The sequence below is a fragment of the Octopus bimaculoides genome, chromosome 27 (assembly GCF_046866305.1).
Source record: "Octopus bimaculoides isolate indiv1 chromosome 27, ASM4686630v1, whole genome shotgun sequence".
Classification (NCBI taxonomy): domain Eukaryota; kingdom Metazoa; phylum Mollusca; class Cephalopoda; order Octopoda; family Octopodidae; genus Octopus; species Octopus bimaculoides.
Window position 1 is genome coordinate 22,410,758 of NC_142954.1, and position 2,761 is coordinate 22,413,518.

The following is a 2,761-nucleotide window of genomic DNA, read 5'->3' on the forward strand; positions in this document are numbered from 1 at the left end:
TGCGTACTGGAGTCGATCTAATCGACTGGCCCCCTCCCAAAAAATTTCGGGCCTCGTGCTTAGAATAGAAAAGAATATTATATTCAAAACACAAAGCTAGTGGAAGAGTATCAGTGGCCAAGTTAGTGGATGTATACAACAGGAAAAGACTTTGATATTTAATAATGTAGTTACTGTTATTACGGAAGAGAATATAACAATGGTCACGTTTTAAAAGGGCCAATCCAACTCCCTTCCTCTCTATTTTCCATGAAACATAGGTACGTAGTTATAAATATGTGTGTGTATATACTCTTTTTATTAAAGCGACAAAAACATCACATATATATGTATGTATGTATACACACACACACACACACACACACACACACATATATATTCTTTTATGTGTTTCAGCCAGGTGGCTGTGATCATGCTGGAGCACCACCATGAAAAAATATATCAGGTTCTATATACATACATATATAGATATATTTACACATATAATTATATATACATATGTATGCGTATGTCTGTATACATATACGAATTTTTATTAGTGTGTGTGTGTGTATGAATGTGTGTGTTTGTCTATGTGCGTGTGTGCATGTATAGTGGAGGCGCGTTGCTTAGTAGTTACACCAAGAGGCACGTTGCTTAGCGGTTACACCAAGAGGCACGTTGCTTAGCGGTTACACCAAGAGGCACGTTGCTTAGCGGTTACACCAAGAGGCACGTTGCTTAGCAGTTACACCAAGAGGCACGTTGCTTAGCAGTTACACCAAGAGGCACATTGCTTAGCAGTTACACCAAGAGGCACGTTGCTTAGCGGTTACACCAAGAGGCACGTTGCTTAGCGGTTACACCAAGAGGCACGTTGCTTAGCGGTTACACCAAGAGGCACGTTGCTTAGCAGTTACACCAAGAGGCACGTTGCTTAGCGGTTACACCAAGAGGCACATTGCTTAGCGGTTACACCAAGAGGCACGCTGCTTAGCGGTTACACCAAGAGCTACGTTGCTTAGCGGTTACACCAAGAGCCACGTTGCTTAGCGGTTACACCAAGAGCCACGTTGCTTAGCGGTTACACCAAGAGGCACGTTGCTTAGCGGTTACACCATATGTTGCACCCATGATTGTACAATTAAGGTTATGATTCCTGGATCAGGCGATACATTGTGCTCTTGAGAAAAACACTTCATTTTCGTTGCTCTAGAGCAGTGCTCAGCAATCTCTTTTTACTTGCCATATACTTATATTCTTTTCAAAATTCGGCGGCACATCATCATCATCATCATCGTCATCTAACGTCCGCTTTCCATGCTAGCATGGGTTGGACGATTTGACTGAGGACTGGTGGACCAGGAGGCGACACCAGGCTCCAATCTAATTTGGCAGAGTTTCTACAGCTGGATGCCCTTCCTAACGCTAACCACTCCGAGAGCCACACCTGAACTAAAATTATAACTAAAAGTATAGGGAAAAAAAGTATATTCAAGTTACACTGCGATACACCTATCATCGTCCCACATCACACCAGAGTACCGCAACATACCAGCTGTGGCACACTGCTCTAGACCACTCAACTGGTAAAAATGAGTAACACTGGGTGATAGACCAGCGTCCCATCTTGGAGAGGGGGAAAATATACACCACAGAATCCCAGAAACCAGCCAGATGAAACTATGGCTCGGGGTGGCTCTTTCATCCTAATATATATGAAGGCGCGTGACTTAGCAGTTAGGTTTACGATCCTACAGTCATGACTTTGATTCCTGACAGCAAGGGCCAATCAAGAAACTCCACAAACCCATTCTGACGACCAAGGCCATAAACCCTCGCACGACAATTGTTCTCCAATCTACAGGTAAATGCTTAGAGTAATTCGCCCTTACTCTTTTTGATGAAGTCACCTGACTTCTGAGAAATTCATGGAGAAAGAGAGGACTTCCTTGACCACCTTCACTTTCCTCTATCTAAGAAGAACTTGAAGAATTGATGAGAGCTTGACCAAAGAGGAATGTGTCTTCTCAATCCTTTCAACCTCATCCATCACACAACCACTTTCACCATAACCATTTGATGGAGGAACAGCCAGTGCCACCTCAATGCATTGGCACACTGGGCAGTTGTCCTGGAGTCCCATGGTTCTAGGGATCCAAATCTGATCTAAGTATGCTGTACTTTGCTGTCAGTATATAGATATCATAGGGCCCAGAAGATTTATTTGCCCAGGGCTCTTATGGGTCTTGGGGCCCAATTCTGATTAATTGTGCTGTGGTTTGCTGTCAATAAAAACTATAGTGCCCAATGCATTGATTTACCTGAGAGCCTATAATGCTACTGAGATAACCCTGGGAGCAACACCTGGCCTGCTTTGCTAAAGGTGACTAATGATCAGAATAGACACAAACACACACACATACATACATATACAACCACACAAGCTGTTCACAGCATGACTAAAACAAGCACAACAGTCTCTGATAGTAAAATCCATGCCACAACATTCACCTTGTTTTCCCAACTATTTTGACAGTTTCTTTTCTTGGAACGGTCATGTTTCATCTTCAACTCCTAGCAATAAAACAGATATACTTAACACCACAGACAATTTCTCTGACAGTTTCTTTTCTTGGAAATGAAACAAAGAATGAACATAAAATGCAGACTACTTTCTTTGGCCCATTTCATCATATGTTAAATCAATCTTATTTCTAAATTGTTAAGCATACAAATCTGCAATTATACATCCAAATTCATACACTTCTTGTAAAAGAGG